The 21,524-nt window shown below is 47.0% G+C and overlaps 1 protein-coding gene across 3 annotated transcripts in view; it reads right to left on the bottom strand.

Moving 5' to 3' along the window:
- FGR (FGR proto-oncogene, Src family tyrosine kinase) overlaps window positions 1–21,524 on the bottom strand; it is an 833,064-nt gene that overhangs the window by 295,310 nt on the left and 516,230 nt on the right. The window lies entirely within an intron of this gene.

Below are 21,524 nucleotides of genomic sequence, written 5' to 3'. Positions count from 1 at the left end.
ATGGCAATGTATTCATACATTTCAAGGAGGAATAACTAAGGGACTGTTCGATAAAAAGATAGGAGAGAAAATGATCTAAAATTATGGTTTGATAAGGAGTCCAAATGTTTAGTAAAATAGACAGCTTAGGAGAGCTGACAGGTGGTACTCTATAAAAAAAGGCAATGTTCACATCACCTCTGGACATTATGTTTAAGTTGAAATAAAAAAACAATGCAGCATACTTATCCATAATGTAATACCATCACAGGGGCATCTGATTTGGCACAAAATTTATTCTGTAGTAGTGCAACGACCCCAAACATACAGCCAATCTCATGAAGTACTGTGTTCAGCAAAAAGAAGAACAATGATTCCAGGAAATGATGATATGGCCCCACAGAGCCCTAATGTCAACATCTTTGAATATGTGTGGGATTACACTAAGAGACAGGAGGATTTGTGTAAGCCCACATCCACAGAGGATCTCTGGTGGTTAGATATCCAAGATGACTGGAACAATTTGCTGCTACGTTCCTACAAAAATAGTGTGCAAGTGTACCCCAAAGAATTGATGCTCTGGTGCGTTTTTGAAGCCAAATGGTGGTCACACCAAATATTGATTTTAATGCACCGTAGATGTCACTTTTGTTCATTCACTTTGCATTTTGTTAATTGCAATAAACTATTACCATCTTTTGAACAATACTGGACATCATTGCTGTATGAGAATGATCATTTACAAGTAAGGCACTGTTCACATGTCCTGTTGTCCTCTTTTATGAGATGCAGTATTTTTGTTTATTATTAATGCTTCTTTTACACACTTATATAGCTTCCGTTAATTCCACAGCTGTTAGCAGCGGGTTAATCAGCGTGATGTCCACAACGAGCAACAGAGAATGTTCATTTATTAAGAATTAAGATGAGATTAACATGAGAACAGGATCAATCTGGTTTCTGAGAGAGAGAGATCTGCTGTGACCTTCAGCTTCAGCTGCACACACTAGAATGTGCTCACAGGGAAGGGGAGGAGGAACATCCTGTCTGTAAATGAGGACTCCTTTTTTTTTTTTTAACTTTGTTGACATGTGAACAATATGCATGCAGATATATAAATCACATCATATTAAACAAACAATAGTTGTTGCAATACATACAGATCAATATGCATTAGGCCAACACCCCCACTCAACAACTACTTATTCTGTCAGTCCCATAGTGGTTCTCAATTCTTGGAACCTAGGTCGTGGCAATGGCTTGGTCAACATATCAGCTAACATTTTATCAGTTTCACAATAAACAAACTGAATTATGCCACAATCTATTAAATCACGTAGATGATGACATCTGACGTAGATGTGCTTAGTTCTAGCACTGATGTTTTCACTGCATGCAAGTTTAATGCATCCTTGGTTGTCCTCATATATCACCGTTGGCTGAGTTAACGGTTTACCAAGATCATCCATCAGTTGTCTTAGCCAAATGATCTCCTGACTTGCATAGGCTGCGGATACATACTCAGTTTCGGTAGATGACAAAGCAACAGATACTTGTTTTCTACTAGACCAGGAGATTGAACTTTCTCCAAGTTTAAATACAAATCTGCTTGTGGATTTACGATCTTGTGAATCACCAGCCCAATCTGAGTCAACATAGCCGGTGAGTTTTAGATTTCCTGCTGCAGATATTTTTAAATTTACACCTTGTGTCCCTTTTAAATATTGGAGAACTCTTTTAACGGCATTCCAGTCCTTTTGGCGCGGTCTCTCCACATATCTGCACAATATTCCAACTGCTGTTGTAATATCAGGTCGAGTTATAGTTGATATATATAGAAGTGCCCCCACTGCCTGTCGATATTACCACCAGCTGGAGAGGGGGTAAGCCTGCCACTAGCGCCAGTACCCCTGCCAGCCAACTCACCAGTGGCCTTGTCCTCGTTGCCAACAGCATCAGACCTATCACCGACCTTCGCCAGTGTTTTTTGTGCAAGTGGACTGGTAATATCAGCGCACACTGTCCAGAGAAGCAGAAGAACTCCCCAGCCAAGGCACCAGGGTCTAATGCAGCAGTTATTTTGGTGGGTAGGGCGGTTGGGAGGGTGTATGACAACGTGCAGCACATCACCGTAGGGCGCAATGTCGCTCAAGGCCTCAAGGACACCAGTGCTGAACGAATCCTCATCCGACCCGAACTGGCGGCCCCTGAAGAGATTATTCCAGGGAAAACTCTGACTGTCACTGGGATTGGGGGCATCCGCTGACCCCTGCCATTGGCCTGGGTGTATATAGATTGGGGTGCTGGGAGCAGGGTGAAGGAAGTGAGGCTGTCCGATAACTTGCCCACTGATGTTTTATTGGGGACTGATTTGGGGCGGATGGTTGCATATTATGTCCCTGACTCCCATCCCCGATCGATTGCTGATGATAGCAATGGGAAATTGCATGTGTTACCTGCTAACCATTTATTTCCTAAGAATGATGTGTTCACAGGTGCAGGAGTGCTCAGCCACGTCACTCTGCGGGGTGGGATGGCTGAGGAACCCCTAACCGGAACAAGCGATGGTGCTAAGGGAAATGGGGAGATGCATGAGAACCGTGAGGAAGGTGATGCCGTGCCACTGACCAGTGCCACAGAGGAAGGTAGCTGCCCCATAAGTAGCACTGCTCCTGGGATGTTGGGGGTGGATGGGGAGGTAGTACCCATAGCAGCGCCAGCTGATGGGTCTGTGGAAATCCCCAGGGAGACAGCCTACGTTGCTGCTGTCACCCGCAGTCAGAATGCACAATCTGCCTTCTGGACCCTCCTCAGTCACAGGTGTGACTGAACTGGAAATGGACCCAGAGCAGGTCCCAGAGTGTTCCCGTGGGGAAGGGACCCTGACGTCGCTTCTGGCTGCCCCTAGCCAGGAGTCCCAGGCCACTCTGCACTCAGATGCGAGCCTGGAGAATTTGAGACGCCTCACCGAGACACCCACCTTCGTGACTGATAAGGAGAGGGTGATTGGGGAACGAGGGAGGTTGTACTGGGAGACAGTACCCGGAAAATCACAAAAGGAGTGGTTGAGGGAAAGACAGCTGGTCATCCCGCACCAATTCAGGGGTGAGTTGTTGTGAATTGCCCATGAGATCCCGCTCGCTGGACACTTGGGGATCAGCAAAACAAAAGCCCTGCTGTCTCAACACTTCTTTTTCCCCCAGATGGGGACAGATGTGACAAACTACTGCTGCACCTGTATCACCTGTCAAAGAGTGGGGTAGGCGGTGCTTGCTCTTAAGGCTCCCCTGATCCCTTTATCAGTGATAGAGGAGCCTTTCCAGAGGATCGCAGTGGACATTGTGGGCCCGCTGGCTGACCCCAGCAGCTCTGGAAAGCAATACGTCCTCACTGTGGTAGACTATGCTACCTGGTACCCATAGGCAGTGGCTCTGTACTCAACTATGGCAGATAAGGTGGCGGATGCACTGTTGGCCATCTTTTCCCAGATAGGATTTCCCAGGGAGATGCTTACCAATCAAGGGACCCAATTCATGTCTCGCATAATGGAGGCTCTCTGTAAGAGAATGCAGGTGAAGCATCTGGTATCGAGCGCGTATCACTCACAGACCAATGGCTTGTGTGAGTGCTTCAATGGTACCCTCAAACAGATGCTATGCATGCTGGTTGAGACCCAAGGATGCGATTGGTAGCGGAACCTCCCACACCTGCTATTCGCTGACCGAGAGGTTCTGCAGGCCTCGACAGGGTTTTCCCCCTTTGAGCTCCTGTACAGCAGGCGAGTCCAGGGACCCCTTGGGTTGGCAAGGGAATCCTGGGAAGAGGAGCTGAACCTTTCTGAAGTGTCCATAGTTTAGTATGTCATGCACTTCCGTGACAAAATGCAGACCTTGACGCAGTTGGTGCATGACAACAGGACCTACCAGGTGGGTCAAAAGATGTGGATACTGGTCCCTGTACCAAAGGATAAGCTTCAGGCAGCCTGGGAAGGCCCGTACGTCATCCACCAACAGCTCAACCCAGTCACCTACGTGGTCACGCTTGACCACGCTCGGGGTAGGTGAAAGGCCTTTCACGTCAATATGATGAAGGCTCATCACATCCTACGTCCTACCGGTCTTCAGCCTGCCCAAAGATGGGGAGGAAGACCCCCCTCCTGGGCATGCTGGCCCAAGCCAAGGCCGATGGATCCATCGAGGACGTGGAGGTAAGCGCCTTGTTAACCAAACACCAGTGATCGCAGTTGCGGTCCACGCTGGAACCCTTACGGGCCGTGTTCTCCAACCGACCTGGAAGGACTGAGTTAGCGGTCCATGAGGTGGACACCGGGAATTATGCCCCACTACAGCGAACACCCTATCGGATCTCCAACAAGGTGCAGCAGTTTATGTGCCAGGAGATCAATGAGATGTTACAGCTGGGGGTGATTCAACGTAAAAGAGTGCGCAGGCCTCATCTGTAGTTCTCGTGCATGGACTACAGGAGGCTCAATGTCATCACAGCCTCTGACGTGCACCCAATGCCGCACATTGAGGAGCTGCTTGAGCAGTTAGCTGGTGCAAAATATCTGTCCATAATGGATCTGAGTCGCGGATACTGGCAGATTCCCCTGAGCCCTGAGGTGCAGGAGAAGTCTGCCTTTATCACACCCTTTGGACTGTACGAGTCCATGATCATGCCCTTTGGCATGAAGAATGCCCCTGCCACTTTCCAGCGGATGGTCAACCGCCTGCTTCAGGGACTGGAGAAGTATGTGATGGCGTACTTGGATGACATTGCCATCTTCAGTTCCTCCTGGGATGAACACCTGCAGCATCTTCAGGAGAGCTCAGGTGAATTCACCAAGCAGGTCTGACCATCAAGCCAGGAAAGTGCCAGATGGGCAAGAGAGAGGTCAACTACCTGGTACACCGGGTCGGTGGGAACTCTATACGGCCGGAGCCTGGGAAAGAGGATGCGATTGTGTCCTGGCCCACCCCCAGGACCAAGAAACAGGTGATGTCCTTCCTGGGCACTGCAGGGTGCTATAGGCACTTCATACAGAACTATAGTAGCCTGGCAAAACCCTTGATGGACCTCACAAGGAAGAAGCTACCCCAAATATTCGACTGGACCAATGGCTGTGAGGGGGCCTTCCAGGGCTTTGAAAACAGCCCTGTGCAACACTCCCATGTTAAAAGCAGTCGACAGCAGTCAACTGTTCCTGGTGCAGACCGACACCAGCAAGTTTGGCCTCAGTGCTGTGCGCAGCCAGATCAACTCAGGGAACGAGGGAAGTGGCCTACTCCACCATCGAGAAGGAGTGCCTGGCCATAGTCTGGGCCTGCAACACTTGCATCCCAACCTGTACGGTCGCTCCTTCACTGTGTTGACCGACCACAACCCTCTGCGCTGGCTTCAAGCCATGTGTGGAACCAACGGAAGGTTGCTATTCTGGTGACTTGCCTACAGCAGTATGACTTTACAGTCAAACACAAAACGGGCAGGGAGCATGGCAATGCAGACGGGTTGTCCCACCAGCGCGAACCTGCCGAGGTGTGCATAGAGGAGTACCGCAAGGTTCTGCCTCCGTAGCACGGTCCAAAAGGGGGAGGTGTCAGGAAATAGGAAGAAGTTCTGACTACTTCAATTACACATACAGAGCTCTCAGCTGCAGTTTCCTCTGCCTGCCAACACAAGGCTGGAATTCTAACTCACTTTTTCTCCCTCTGCCTGGCTGTGTAATCCCATACTTCTTCCCCCCCTCAGGAATTTATATGACTCTGTGTTGCAACAGATTAGTCTCCCTACACTCCTCATTCCCCCCTCCCTCCTGATATTGGCTAAAACTGGTACAGAAAGCATGGGATTCTATTGTTCTTTTAAGGTTATGTATATTGGCACCTATCAGGGCTAGACATATAAGGATTATATATTCCGGATGTCCATCGAGAGATAGGTAACTCCCTGAAATCACTAGAAGCTAAGCCCAACAAGTACAAGGAGCAGGTTTCTCCATAAGCGGGTTGTGTAACTGCCGTGTTTACACTTAAAAGAATCCCCCCAATGTGGGGCACTTCCTGATCATTGTGTCTTTCATATACAAGGTTCATACAGCGAGCTAGGTATAAAAATGGGTGCCATAACGCTAAGAAAAGGGGAGGATTCAGCCTCTAAGTGAGGTCACCACAATGGGAGTGCCTTGGTTTTAGGCTGGGAAATAAGTGAGTGAAGCAGCAGTCTTCACTTGTCTTTTGTCCGGGGTCTAGCTGCTTTACAGATGTGTGATATGCATCTTGATGTGTCCCCCTGAGCTCATGGTCGGCCAGGAGATGAAATGATTTGAACAAAAATGTAAATGTTCTTTCAAATTTAATCCCATTTTATTTTGTAATTGTACTGTACAGTCGATACTTGTCTTCCTTATAATAACTTTTTATACTTCTGTAAACACTGCCTACCTTTTTTTTGGAGTAAAATATATAAAATTACTGGCTTTGTCTCTCCTTGCTCTATAATGAACTCTCATGTCCTCTGAAGTGAATTACGCTACTAATTTGGGTTGGCTCTGGACCCATTAATAATTAAGAAATTGGAACTGGTGGCAGCGGAATTTGTCCTGTGTGTTTGGGAGGCTGTGTAGTGACGGCAGCGTTGATAATTATTGTTCCCGCCTGAGTGAGAGTAGTTATATCGCCCTCACTGCTGTGTGCCTACTAGCCAGTACAATTTAAGGCAGCCTTTCTGGCGACTAATTATCCTAGGTGCAGTGCCCTGACTGACCTGAGGGTAAGGGGGCGCCAGAGAGCTGCAAGCTCCGAACCGGAAGTGGGATATAGATAAATCCCCTTCAGAAAGAACCAGGGCACCCAAACAACCCCGATTCATGACAAGTTGGTGTGAGTGGTGGGGATGATAAAGGTATCCTCCTCGTGAACCGTGACACCTTGCTTATGATAGTTTAATCCTCTGAAAGAATAACACACTCTGACACTCATTGCAGCTGGTGTTGGTTGTACCTACTATGTATATGATCCTTGATTTAGAGATGGGTGATACTTATCTGTCACAGCACTTTGGGTATTGAAGAACTGAGAACTGATACAGGAAAGTAATTATTGTAGGACTGATAGATTTCCTGTGTAAGACAAATGTGTCAAAGTTGAAATCACCAAAAGCTCCTACAGTGTAGAAACCATACTGTAAAATCCTGTTTACCAGTTGCAATCATGAGTGTTCACAAAGAAAATTGTTCAATGTAAACACACAAAATAAACTTTAATTTATTTTATTGTTGGTAAAAATTGATGCATAAAAAAACTAAATTAAGTTATTATTTATTGAATCACTAAGCTATGTTCACATATCCAGTAGTTACTTCCGTTTTGGATCCTTTTTGAGATAATAAAAATAGAAGCAAAACACTCCAGTCCCTGAACCACTGATTGGAGTGGGAACCACAATATCATAAAATGTCTTCTGCTTGCCTCCTTTCCAGCTGCTATTTTTTTTAGCTGTAACTAAAATGTAGTCTGCCTAACGTTTTTATTCAGCCAAAAAACATGATAGCAACTGGATTATTTGTTTTTTATTATTGGAGTCTATAGATGGGAAATTGACTCTGCCATGTCATCTGTTGAAGAATCAGTATTTTAGTACTGTGCATGCCGAGTGCCAGATTTTCAAGGCATCCTTTTTTGTGTTCAAAACCTAAAGCTGAAATAGTATGGTGGCTCTGTGGTTTGCACTGTTGCTTTTCAGTGTTGGGGTCCTGGGTTCAAATCCCAACAAGAACAGCATCTGCAAGGCTGCAACACTATAAAGTGCTGTTGTTGGCCTAATGCATATTGATCTGTATGTATTGCAACAACTATTGTTTGTTTAATATGATGTGATTTATATATCTGCATGCATATTGTTCACATGTCAACAAAGTAAAAAAAAAAAAAAAGGAGTCCTCATTTACAGACAGGATGTTCCTCCTCCCCTTCCCTGTGAGCACATTCTAGTGTGTGCAGCTGAAGCTGAAGGTCACAGCAGATCTCTCTCTCTCAGAAACCAGATTGATCCTGTTCTCATGTTGTAAGCTGGATGTTCTTAATCTAATATATAATTGCCTAGAATACTACTTCCTGCAATTTGTGCCAACTTCCGTGGCTTTGTCCGGAGCTAATGTCCGGAGCTAATGTCCGGAGATAAGTGACGTCACCAGTGTCCTACACCCAGGCAGAGCACAGGGGCCCCAGGCAGCATATGGGGCCCCAGGCAGAGCACAGTGGTCCCAGGCAGAGCACAGGGGCCCCAGGCAGCTTATGGGGCCCCAGGCAGAGCACAGTGGCTCCAGGCAGAGCACAGGGGCCCCAGGCAGCATATGGGGCCCCAGGCAGAGCACAGTGGCTTTAGGCAGAGCACAGGGGCCCCATGCAGAACATGGGGCCCCAGGCAGAGCACAGGGGCCCCAGGCAGAGCACAGGAGCCCCAGGCAGCATATGGGGCCCCAGGCAGAGCACAGGGGCCCCAGGCAGAGCACAGGGGCCCCAGGCAGCATATGGGGCCCCAGGCAGAGCACAGGGGCCCCAGGCAGCATATGGGGCCCCAGGCAGAGCACAGTGGCCCCAGGCAGAGCACAGGGGCCCCAGGCAGAACATGGGGCCCCAGGCAGAGCACAGGAGCCCCAGGCAGAGCACAGGGGCCCCAGGCAGCATATGGGGCCCCAGGCAGAGCACAGGGGCCCCAGGCAGCATATGGGGCCCCAGGCAGAGCACAGTGGCCCCAGGCAGCATATGGGGCCCCAGGCAGAGCACAGTGGCCCCAGGCAGCATATGGGGCCCCAGGCAGAGCACAGGGGCCCCAGGCAGAGCACAGGGGCCCCAGGCAGCATATGGGGCCCCAGGCAGAGCACAGTGGTCCCAGGCAGAGCACAGGGGCCCCAGGCAGCTTATGGGGCCCCAGGCAGAGCACAGTGGCCCCAGGCAGAACATGGGGCCCCAGGCAGAGCACAGTGGCCCCAGGCAGAGCACAGGGGCCCCAGGCAGAACATGGGGCCCCAGGCAGAGCACAGGGGCCCCAGGCAGAGCACAGGGGCCCCAGGCAGCATATGGGGCCCCAGGCAGAGCACAGGGGCCTCAGGCAGCATATGGGGCCCCAGGCAGAGCACAGTGCCCCCAGGCAGCATATGGGGCCCCAGGCAGAGCACAGTGGTCCCAGGTAGAGCACAGGGGCCCCAGGCAGCCTATGGGGCCCCAGGCAGAGCACAGGGGCCCCAGGCAGCCTATGGGGCCCCAGGCAGAGCACAGGGGCCCCAGGCAGAACATGGGGCCCCAGGAAGAGCACAGGGGCCCCAGGCAGCATATGGGGCCCCAGGCAGAGCACAGGGGCCCCAGGCAGCATATGGGGCCCCAGGCAGAGCACAGCGATATTTTGGACCACTGTGCGGTGTTTCAGACCCCCTGTGTGATGTCTGGGGCCCTGTTCTTAAGTATATTAAAGATTAAAGTAACGTATATTAAAGTATATTATAGATCAAATTTGACACGTTTATGAGCACCATTGAGTGATATACTCAAGAATGACATAATTTTTCAACATTTTATGGTTTCAAACTGTAAACACTCAGAGTTTTTTTTACTTCAACCAGAAAACCTTAACGGTTCATAAAAAACTTGACTGTTCAGGATATGATAAAAGTCATAGTATTCTGAATCTTTAACTTATAAAGATACCTTTACATGGGGTGATTATTGGTTCCAGAGAGGCTTTCGGCCGATAATCGTACACATGGCTGGTGACAGGACAATACAATATAAACGTTCAAAGGTAAACACTGATAACATTAAAATCTAATATATAATTGCCTAGAATACTACTTACGGCAATTTGTGCCAACTTCCGTGGCTTTGTCCGGAGATAATGTCCGGAGATAAGTGACGTCACCAGCGTCCTACACCCGCTCAGGGTGGACAAAGATATATGCCTTCGTGGTGCGTGGCACTTTTCTGATTGGTTGCCGCCTGCCACGAGCGACCAATCAGAAATGTGTCGTACTGTCAAGAATTGTCAAGAGCTGGTGAGTGCAGCCATTTTTTGTTCTTTCTTACTATTATTTATTAATTGTATTATTCTTACATTTGAATAAATAAAGTATATATGGATTCTAGACTCCCGATTCTTTAGAATCGGGCTGCCATCTAGTTCTTAATAAAAGAACATTCTCTGTTGCTCATTGTGGACATCACGCTGATTAACCCGCTGCTAACAGGTTATGGGCCCAGGAGTCAAAGCAATCCCAAACCTCCAGAGCACAGAGATAGAAAGACAACAGCAAACTGAGAAGAAGTAAAATGGCCGCCAGCAGCAACTCAACAAAGTTTACAGTGCCAAGCCTGAATAACCAGAACTACCAATCCTGGAAATTCAAGGTGAAGATGCTGCTGATAAGAGAAGGTACAGTCATGGCCAAAAGTATTCACACCCCTGCAATTCTGTCAGATAATACTCAATTTCTTCCTGAAAATGATTGGAAACACAAATTCTTTGGTATTATCTTCTTTTAATTTGTCTTAAATGAAAAAAACACAAAAAGAATTGTTCTAAAGCCAAATTGGATATAATTCCACACCAAACATAAAAAAGGGGGTGGACAAAAGTATTGGCACTGTTTGAAAAATCATGTGATGCTTCTCTAATTAGTGTAATTAACAGCACCTGTAATTTACCTATGGCACCTAACAGGTGTTGGCAATAACTAAATCACACTTGCAGCCAGTTGACATGGATTAAAGTTGACTCAACCTCTGTCCTGTGTCCTTGTGTGTACCAAATTGAGCATGGAGAAAAGAAAGAAGACCAAAGAACTGTCTGAGGACTTGAGAAACCAAATTGTGAGGAAGCATGAGCAATCTCAAGGCTACAAGACCATCTCCAAAGACCTGAATGTTCCTGTGTCTGCCGTGCACAGTGTCATCAAGAAGTTTAAAGCTCATAGCACTGTGGCTAATCTCCCTAGATGTGGACGGAAAAGAAAAATTGACAAGAGATTTCAACGCAAGATTGTGCGGATGTTGGATAAAGAACCTCGACTAACATCCAAACAAGTTCAAGCTGCCCTGCAGTCCGAGGGTACAACAGTGTCAACCCGTACTATCCGTCGGCATCTGAATGAAAAGGGACTGTATGGTAGGAGACCCAGGAAGACCCCACTTCTTACCCCGAGACATAAAAAAGCCAGGCTGGAGTTTGCCAAAACTTACCTGAAAAAGCCTAAAACGTTTTGGAAGAATGTTCTCTGGTCAGATGAGAGAAAAGTAGAGCTTTTGGGGCAAAGGCATCAACATAGAGTTTACAGGAGAAAAAAAGAGGCACTCAAAGAAAAGAACACGGTCCCTACAGTCAAACATGGCAGAGGTTCCCTGATGTTTTGGGGTTGCTTTGCTGCCTCTGGCACTGGACTGCTTGACCGTGTGCATGGCTTATGAAGTCTGAAGACTACCAACAAATTTTGCAGCATAATGTAGAGCCCAGTGTGAGAAACCTGGGTCTCCCTCAAAGGTCATGGGTCTTCCAGCAGGACAATGACCCAAAACACACTTCAAAAAGCACTAGAAAATGGTTTGAGAGAAAGCACTGGAGACTTCTAAGGTGGCCAGCAATGAAACCAGACCTGAATCTCATAGAACACCTGTGGAGAGATCTAAAAATGGCAGTTTGGAGAAGGCACCCTTCAAATATCAGGGACCAGGGACAGTTTGCCAAAGAAGAATGGTCTAAAATTCCAGCAGAGCATTGTAAGAAACTCATTGATGGTTACCGGAAGTGGTTGGTATCAGTTATTTTGGCTAAAGGTTGTGCAACCAAGTATTAGGCTGAGGGTGCCAATACTTTTGTCTGGCCCATTTTTGGAGTTTTGTGTGAAATGATCAATGTTTTGCTTTTTGCTTCATTCTCTTTTGTGGTTTTTCATTTAAGACAAAAAAATTAAGATAATAATACCAAAGAATTTGTGATTGCAATCATTTTCAGGAAGAAACTGAGTATTATCTGACAGAATTGCAGGGGTGTGAATACTTTTGGCCATGACTGTACGTGTAAATACACTCAGGACCCTAAGCCTGACCCAGTACCACAGGAATGGCTAGAAATGGATCAGAAAGCACAGAGCACCATATCACTCAGTATAGAGGATGATCAGATTGTGCATGTGTACAAGTGTGAATCTGCAAAGGAAATGTGGGAGCAGTTGCAGAAAGTACATGAGAGAATAAATTTAAGTAATAAACTCTATCTAATGAGATAGCTGTATCAGTCTAAGCTACACAATGACCAGGACATGCAGGACTACATTAGAAATACTCTGGAGACTGTAGAGCGCCTGCGGGGCATTGGGGAAGATATGAAGGACTTCCATGTAGCAGCACTATTACTTAGTGGTCTCCCAGAAAGCTATGACACGCTTGTAACTGCACTAGATGCACACCCAGATGATGAGCTGACATTGGAGTACGTCAGAGGAAAGCTTGTAGATGAATATAAGAGAAAGGCAGAAAATGTGAGCAGCAAGATATGTAACAAGGAAACTGCTTTACAAACACATGATGTGCCCACCAGCAGAAACCACCCTAAAGAGACACGTGAATGTTTTGTATGCAAGAAGCCAGGTCATTTAAAAGCTGAATGCAGAGTCTGGAAAGCTAAAATGAATCAGCTGAAAAAGCAAAACAGTCAACAGAGAGTTAAGAGTGCTGTATCTGGAAACAATGATTCGGCAAATACTGAAGCTGCATTCACATCAGTCAATGCATTTAAATCAAAGCATGCATGGTGTATAGATTCTGGTGCAACCAGTCACATGACCAATGACAGAGACTTCTTTACTAAGCTTAACCAAAATAACTCAGAGAAAGTGATAATGGCGAACGGTCAGTGCATGAACTCAGAAGGCATAGGAGACGGTTATATTGATTGTAACATCTCTGCAACACAAAGTAGAAGGATCCACGTAAAAGATGTACTATATGTGCCTAGTCTTGAAAGTAATCTATTATCTGTGAAAAAGCTCACAAAACAAGGTAATGAAGTTACATTTAAGGAAGATAGCTGCATCATCTCAAAAGAGGGTCACACATTAGCAAAAGGAAAAGTCAGAGATGAACTGTATCAGTTGAATTGTAAAGAGTGTGCATGCACAGCTAAGCAAGAACTGCACAAGAACTGTATTCATGTATGGCACAGGCAGCTTGCACATAGAGACCCAGAAGCAATAAGAAAGTTATTTCAAGAACAATTAGCTGACAATATTACAATTGATTCATGTAATCAGACAATGAGGTGTTCCAGCTGTATCAAAGGGAAAATGTCCAGAAAGGCCTTTCCTAAGAAAAGTACTACAAGAACAGAACAACCACTAGATTTAGTACACACGGATATCTGTGGTCCAATGCGTACTCAGACCCCTGGAAAGAAGAGATATTTTCTTACATTTATTGATGACAATTCAAGATATACAGTTGTCTATTTACTTCACAGCAAAAATGAAGTTCCAGAGAAACTTGGAATATATCTAGCTGAAGTACCTAACAAGTTTGGAAGAATGCCAAAAACTTTACATGCAGATAATGGAACTGAGTATACAAGTAATGAAACACAGAGCATTTTAAAGAAAAATGGAATCATATTTCAAACTACTGTACCATACAACCCTGAGCAAAACGGTGTAGCAGAAAGAAGGAACCGGACACTCTGTGAAAGCGCAAGGAGTATGTTATTTGATGCAAATTTGCCTACAGTATATTGGGGCAAAGCTATTATGACGGCTTGTTATCTTCAGAACAGACTACCAAGTAAGGCTGGTTTCACATTTGCGTTTTTTGCCGCTGCGTTTTAGCGCAAAAAAACGCATGCATTTTTTTCCCTATATTTAACATTAAAGACGCATGCGTTTTTTTTTTATGCATTTTGCCGCGTTTGACGACGCGTGCGTCTTTTCTATGCTTGCGTTTTGTTGCAGAAATGCAACATGTAGTAATTTCTAGAGGCTGTCTATGTAAACGCATGCGTTTTTAAGCACATGCGTTTGGTTGCGTTTTAAATGCATGCGTTTCAATAGAAAAAAACAAGAATACACACTGATAAGCCACACCCCACCATCAAGGTGATAAAGGGATCCAAACCCTAACCCTAACCCTACCCCTAACCCTAACCCTAGGGATCCAAACCCTAACCCTAACCCTACCCCTACCCCTAACCCTAGGGATCCTAACCCTAACCCTAACCCTAGCTATTTCTATTTATAGTGGGTTTTCTAGATGATTTTGATGATTGGCAGCTGTCACACACTTCTCAGCATGCGTTTCAAAAACACAAATGCAGGAAAAAAACGCATGTAAACGCGTCAAAACGCCGCGGTTTTTTTACCGCATGAGAAAACGCATGTGTCTAAAAAACGCAGCATTTGCACGTGTTTACATGCATTTTTTTCACCACCTGCATTTGCGTTTTAAACGCTGCGTTTTTAAATGCAAATGTGAAACTAGCCTTAAGCGACAGAGAAAACTCCATTTGAGCAATGGAACAATGGAATGGTACAAAACCAAAACTACAACACATAAGAATTTTCGGAAGTAAAGCATTTGCACATGTTCCCAAAGAAAAACAAACTAAGTGGGAATCTCATGCCAAGGAAGGCATCCTGGTAGGCTACAGTAAAACCCAGAAAGGTTATAGAATTTTACACCCAGAGACAAACAAGTTCACAATAAGTAAAGATGAAGAAAAGAATGTAGAAGTCTGGCTGGACTCTTCAACCACTGAAGGAACAACAAAAGGCCTAAGTGAACCTGAAATTAGATGGTCGTCAAGATCAAACAAAGGAATACCAGCTAAACGTTTATCCTACGTTGTGAAGACACTACCTGAGTCAGAACCACAGTCATGGGATGAAATGCAGAAACTACCCGCCCATAAAAGAACAAGGTGGATCAATGCTGCGAATGAAGAAATGAACTCGCTTCATCAACTTCAAACTTGGAAACTCACTGAGTTACCACAGGATAAAAAGGCAATTAAGTGCAAATGGGTATTTAAAACCAAATATGATTCTGAAGGTAAAGTCCACAGATTTAAAGCGAGGTTGGTCGCAAAAGGATATTCTCAAAAATATGGCGAAGACTATGATGCTACTTTTTCCCCGGTCGCTAAACAGACAACATTTAGAGCATTGTTGGCGGTAGCTGCAGTACAAAGGATGTTTGTCAGACATTTGGATATCAAAACTGCATTTTTAAATGGTGACATTGAGGAGGACTTATACATGACTCATCCTGAAGGTTATATAAAGGAAAGTGAACAGAATCTTGTTTGCAAACTACAAAAACTACACATCAGTGGGCAAGTTATCGGACAGCCTCACTTCCTTCACCCTGCTCCCAGCACCCCAATCTATATACACCCAGGCCAATGGCAGGGGTCAGCGGATGCCCCCAATCCCAGTGACAGTCAGAGTTTTCCCTGGAATAATCTCTTCAGGGGCCGCCAGTTCGGGTCGGATGAGGATTCGTTCAGCACTGGTGTCCTTGAGGCCTTGAGCGACATTGCGCCCTATGGTGATGTGCTGCACATTGTCATACACCCTCCCAACCACCCTACCCACCAAAATAACTGCTGCATTAGACCCTGTTGCCTTGGCTGGGGAGTTCTTCTGCTTCTCTGGACAGTGTGCGCTGATATTACCAGTCCACTTGCACAAATAACACTGGCGAAGGTCGGTGATAGGTCTGATGCTGTTGGCAACGAGGACAGGGCCACTGGTGAGTTGGCTGGCAGGGGTACTGGCGCTAGTGGCAGGCTTACCCCCTCTCCAGCTGGTGGTAACTGGCTTCCGGACGTCCGTTTTACGGTTGGCCTCATAGGCGTCGGCAATCTGCGCTGCTTTATCCGCGTCTTTGGACTCTCGGTCCATCATGAACTGTCGCACCTCAGCTGGGCAAAGATGTAAGAACTGGTCTTTGATCATCAGGTCTCCCAGCTGCTCAAAGGTGGTCACTGACAGTCTTTAGATCCACTGGTTAAAGTGGGTCCTAAGTCCATGCACCACATCGCTATAACTGTCGTGTGGGCCACGTTAGAGGTTCCGGAACTTTTTATGGTAAACCTCAGGATTTAGCTGGTACTTCTTTATCAGGGCCTGCTTGATGGCCTCATAGTCTTCATCTTGGTCTGGCGGGAGAGAAGCTTACGCCTCCAGAGCTTTGCCTTTTAGCCCTGGAGTCAGGTATCGGGCCCATTGGTCTTCCGGCAGCTGATACTGTCTGCAGGCCTTCTCAAAGGCCCTCAAAAAAGTTTCCAAGTCCCCGTCCTTTTCCATCACAGGAAAGTGCTCTGGCCGGGGTTTAGAGGTCTGAGTGCTGTTGGGCTCACCGCTGGACTAGGATGACCTCGACCCCTGGAATCAGGCTAACTCCAGCCGGTGCTCCCACTCCGCTTGCCACTCGACTTTCTCCACTTGCCACTTGGCTTTCGCCGCCTTCCACTCTGCTCGCTCCACCTCCCGCTGGGCCTCTGCTTTCTCTTGGTATTGCTGGATCAGCCTCAGACGTCCATCACGGTCGTCGGTGGGGAGTTGTTCCATAGCCATCGGCAGGTGGGGGTCCAATCCGCCCTGGTTGCTAGTAGGGCCAGCATTCAGTGGTTGGAACACAGCCGCCGCACCACCTGCTGGCTTCTGCATCCACTGGGCTCTGAGAGCGGTCTTGAGCGGCTTCCCATTGTAACAGATCCGCGACCAGTTGGTCTTTGTTTTTGCCCGCAGATTGAATCTGCTTCAATATGCACAAACCAGTAAGAGCATCCTTGGTCTGTTTCCTATGAAAGATTTCTCCCAGCATAGCAATGGTTGCCAAATAAAAGATAGGATAGAAAAACAGAGAGAAAGGGAGGGGGTAATCGCAAGTACACACGGTATCGTCTCAGGACTAGTAAACACTTGTTCTCCAAAACTTATTTGTGCCTAGTGCTCGCAAGAACTGTGAAAGATTTTAGTGAGAGGAATGATTGCTCAAACCCGATCACTAATGTTCTATGATCCCTCCTCTCTGCCACCAATATGTCAGGAATCCCACCGCACTGCCACCAATGTCATGGTTCACGGGAGGATACCTTTATCATCCCCACCACTCACACCAATTTGTCATGAACTGAGGTTGTTTGGTTGCACTGGTTCTTTCTGAAGGGGATTTATCTACTGTATATCCCACTTCCCAGTTCCAGTTTGGAACTTGCAGTTCTCTGGCGCCCCCCTTACCCTCAGGTCAGTCAGGGTACTGCACCTAGGATAATCTGTCGCCAGAAAGGCTTCCTTTTCTTTGTACTGGCTAGTGGGCACAATGCAACGAGGGCAATATAACTACTCCCACTAAGGCGGGAGCAATATTTATCAATGCCGCCATCACTACACAGCCTCCTAAACGCACAGGACAAATTCCGCTGCCACCAGCTCCGATTTGTTAATTATAAACGGGTCCAGCGTCAACCCAAATTAGTAGCATAATTCACTTCAGAGGATGTGACAGTTCGTTATAGAGCAAGGAGAAACAAATCCAGTAATTTTATATATTTTACTCCAAAAAAAGGTAAGCAGTGTTTACAGAAGTATAAAATGATATTATAAAGATGACAAGTATCGTATGTACAGTACAATTACAAAATAAAATGGGATTAAAGTTGAAAGAACACCTACATTACGTTCAGATCATTTCATCTCCTGGCCGACCATGTGCTCTGGAGGACACATCAAGATGCATATCTCACATCTGTATAGCAGCTAGAACCCGGACAAAGGACATATGAAGACTGCTGCTTCACTCACTTATTTCCCAGCCTAAAACCAAGGCACTCCCACAGGGGTGACCTCACTTAGAGGCTGAATCCTCCCCTTTTCTTAGAGTTATGGCACCCATTTTTATACCTAGCTCGCTGTATGAATCTCGTATACGAAAAACACAATAATCAGGAGATGCACCACATTGGGGGGATTTTTTAAAGTGTAAACACGGCGTAGTTACACTACCCGCTTACGGAGAAACCCACTCCTTGCACTTGTTGGGTTTAGCTTCTACCGATTTCAGGGAGTTATAGATCTCTCGATGGACATCCGTAATATATAATCCTTATATCTCTAGCCCTGATTGGTGCCAATATACATAACTTTAAAAGAACAATAGAATCCCATGCTTTTTGTACCAGTTTTAGCCAGTATAATAATTATCTTTATTTTTTTATAGCGCTAACATATTCTGCAGCGCAGTTTGCACACACTATCATTGCTGTCCCCGTTGGGGCTCACAATCTAAATTACCTATCAGTATGTCTTTGGAATGTGGGAGGAAACCAGAGTACCCAGAGGAAACCCAAGCAAACACGGAGAGAACATACAAACTCTTTGCAGATGTTGTCCTTGGTGGGGTTTGAACCCAGGACTCCAGCACTGCATGGCTGCAGTGCTAACCACTGTGCCACCGTGCTGCCCCAGGAGGGAGGGGGGAATGAGGAGTGTAGGGAGACTTGTCTGTCACAGCACACAGCCATATAAATTCCTCAGGGAGGAGGAAAGAAGTGTGGGATTACACACACAGGCAGAGGGAGAAAGAGTGGCTTAGAATTCCAGCCTTGTGTTGGCAGGCAGAGGAAACGGCAGCTGAGAGCTCTGTATGTGAAATTGAAGTAGTCAGAACTTCTTCCTATTTCCTGACTAGTGTTGAGCGATACTTTCCGATATCGGAAAGTATCGGTATCGGAAAGTATCGGCCGATACCGTCAAAATATCGGATCCAATCCGATACCGATACCCGATCCCAATGCAAGTCAATGGGACGAAAATATCGGAATTAAAATAAACCCTTTATAAACTTGTAGGTTCATTCTACATGAAGGAAAACAACTAAGAATAATGTAGGATGTATTGGGGGACGTGGCGGAGACATTAAAGGCACAGAGGTTTAGCCCAATGTAATAGAATAGCAGGATTTTGGGGTTTTTTTATGACGTTCGGCGGTAGAAAGATTTTGACTATGTTAATTTTTTTTTTTATTTTGTCAGATATTGATGTTTCACTACTTCCACGCCCTTCACCTTCTTTTTTACTTCTCCCACACTTTCTTCTTCATTATCCTCATCATCAGCTTCTTTGACATCAACTTCTTCACCTTATTCATCTTCTTCTTCATCTTCTACCTATTATTTTTTTGGTTACATTGTTCATATTCTTTTTATTTTACTATTATCTTCATCATATTCTACTTCTTCATCATATTCTTATTTGTGACAGGCATTCCCGTAGTTGTTATCTATAAAAGTTTGAAGATTACACCTTCCGTTCTGCCTGTCACAAAAGAGTTACATTTGTCCGCGTTCAGTTTGGCCTGCAGCATCAGGCTTTATCCAGGGGCACCACGAGGAGGAACGGACTCACCCCCATACACTGCTTAGTCTTCTTCTGCTTATAATTTAGATAATATTTTTTGCTCTGATATTTAGTGTTATGCTTAATGTTCTTCTGCTCTTTGTTCTGCAGCCTCTTGTTCTTCTGCTTCTCGGTCTTCCAGGTCGTCGTCGTCTCCAGGGTCGTCGTCTCCGGGGTCGTCGTCATCGGGGTGGTCTTCAGGGTCGTCGTCTCCGGGGTCGTCGTCATCGGGGTGGTCTTCGGGGTCATCGTCTCCAGGGTCGTCGTCATCACGGTGGTTGTCGTCTCTGGTGTCGTCGTCATCTTAGGGGTGGTCTTCCGGGTCATCGTGTTTAGTCTCTTGAACTTGGAAATGTAGCAGAAGGTACAAGAAGGCTGAGAAAATGCCGAGAACCAGCTGATGGAACTGGAACTCGGATGGCTACCCGAAGGTCCAAGAGCCAATGGAACTACCGAGGACCAGCTGACGTTACTGGAACCCGGTTACTAAGCAGGAGGTACCCGTGCCTGAAAGCACTACCAAGGACCACTTGACGTTGGTGGAACTCGGATACCCAGAGGGAGGCACCTAAGCCAAAGGCTCTGCCCGGAACCAGCTGACGGTACTGGAACCAGGATGGGGAGCAGAAGGTACAAGAGCAAAAGACACTGCCGAGAACCAGCTGACGGTGCTGGAACCCGGATGGGTAGCCGAAGGTCCAAGAGCCAATGGAACTACCGAGGACCAGCTGACGTTACTGGAACCCGGTTACTAAGCAGGAGGTACCCGTGCCTGAAAGCACTACCAAGGACCACCTGACGTTGGTGGAACTCGGATACCCAGAGGGAGGCACCTAAGCCAAAGGCTCTGCCCAGAACCAGCTGATGGTACTGGAACCAGGATGGGGAGCAGAAGGTACAAGAGCAAGTGTCTGCGTGGCTTTTGCAGGACACGATGCCGGCTGCACAGCAGGGGAACAGCTGGCGGTGCTGAACCCCACTGACACATTGGCTGGTGTTTTTCTCTGTGCAGCTAGCAGTACCGGGCCCCAACTGGCGGTGTTGGAGCCCGGGGTCAGCAGGAGGAGGAGATGGAGCAGAGTGTAGGCCGAAGCCTGCACTGGCGGCAGCTTTTGGGTCTGTTGTGCCTGCGTGGCAGTTGCAGGACACGTTGCCGGCTGCACAGCAGGGGAACAGCTGGCGGTGCTGAACCCCACTGACACATTGGCTGGTGTTTTTCTCTGTGCAGCTAGCAGTACCGGGCCCCAACTGGCGGTGTTGGAGCCCAGGGCTCTGCAGGGGGAGCAGAGTGTAGGCCGAAGCCTAATTGAACCAATTTCAAAGGTAACCTTTAACCCCCCCCTCAGGGGTTACAAAGTAGAAGAGCCACAGCTTATGCAGCAGTAGTGCTGCACAAGTCAAAGGTTGCTCTTTTAATTTCGCTCCTTGCACACGCTGAATGAAACACGTATAACATTTAGCCCTTTAAACAGTCAAACTGTGTTGGAGGCGCGAGTTCCCTTTGTAATGAGACGCAGCACAGATGTCAAGAATCCCACCTTGGTGCTGGGTGCAGCCTCCTGAGCGTTCTTATTTGCTGTACAGGAGTCTGCGCTGTCGTGTTATCCCCTGGCCTAGCGCTGTTAGCGCTGCCCATGTTCTGGCATCATTTAATGTCGGCCGGTGCGGTTCGCGATGACCATGAATCCCAGCCCCGCAGTGTCTTAACATTGTTAAAACACTGCGGGGCTGGGATGCAGGGCCTGGCGCAGCACATATGTTCGCCTCTCACACTCGGGTCCTTACACCCGCTTCAGACTGTGCGGCGTCATCTGATCCCTTATCGCATGCCACGGCCATGAAGCCGCACAGTCCGCAGAAGGCGGAAGGAGATGAGGGACAGGCGAACTGATGCACTGATCATGCCCGTCAATCACACCCTCGCAGTCCCAATAAATAAGACACCGAGGGGCGTTGTGTGGGTCAGGGCGGCCGCAGAGGCGCAGGCAGCCAAACAATGATGCCAGAAGACGGGCAGCGCTACCAAGGGGGTTGCAGCGTGTCATTACAAAGGAAAGTCACACCACCGGGACGGTTAAATGGTCACACAGAGGACACATTTTAGACGTGTTTTCAG

The sequence above is a fragment of the Ranitomeya variabilis genome, chromosome 3 (genome assembly GCF_051348905.1).
Source record: "Ranitomeya variabilis isolate aRanVar5 chromosome 3, aRanVar5.hap1, whole genome shotgun sequence".
NCBI classification, from domain to species: Eukaryota; Metazoa; Chordata; class Amphibia; order Anura; family Dendrobatidae; genus Ranitomeya; species Ranitomeya variabilis.
Note: the sequence above shows the minus strand (reverse complement) of the source record. Positions and strands in the feature narration are given on the sequence as shown.